This window comes from Penaeus monodon, chromosome 24 (genome assembly GCF_015228065.2).
Source record: "Penaeus monodon isolate SGIC_2016 chromosome 24, NSTDA_Pmon_1, whole genome shotgun sequence".
Lineage (NCBI taxonomy): Eukaryota > Metazoa > Arthropoda > Malacostraca > Decapoda > Penaeidae > Penaeus > Penaeus monodon.
In genome coordinates this window covers 11,873,151-11,873,482 of record NC_051409.1, presented here as the reverse complement: position 1 = coordinate 11,873,482, position 332 = coordinate 11,873,151, and the positions used below count along the sequence as shown (strand labels likewise).

The 332-nt window shown below is 45.2% G+C and overlaps 1 protein-coding gene across 1 annotated transcript in view; it reads left to right on the top strand.

Moving 5' to 3' along the window:
* LOC119588856 (band 4.1-like protein 4) overlaps window positions 1-332 on the top strand; it is a gene marked incomplete at its 5' end in the record, with an annotated part of 128,141 nt that overhangs the window by 18,059 nt on the left and 109,750 nt on the right.

The following is a 332-nucleotide window of genomic DNA, read 5'->3' as shown; positions in this document are numbered from 1 at the left end:
TCCCTCTATGCACGCACCTCTCTGAGTGTACATATACCCTGGTTTACGTACCTATCTTTATATTTATGAAGCTCCAGGGCAAACACATGTCTCCATTCGGACTCCCTCCTTAAACACCGAAATATCCAGTGTAGAACAAGACATCGGAACGAAAGTGTCGGGACTTCCACGTTCCTTCGGCGATAACGATATCTTTATGGTTATTGTGTTCTGTTCGCTCGGGAGACTTTGTCGTCAGAATTTCCAGGCGATCACCTGCGTCATTTTCAGGACTCCGTCTTGCAGGAAATGGAGTTGCTCGATATGGTGTTAATAGTAAATGTTGGTAAACC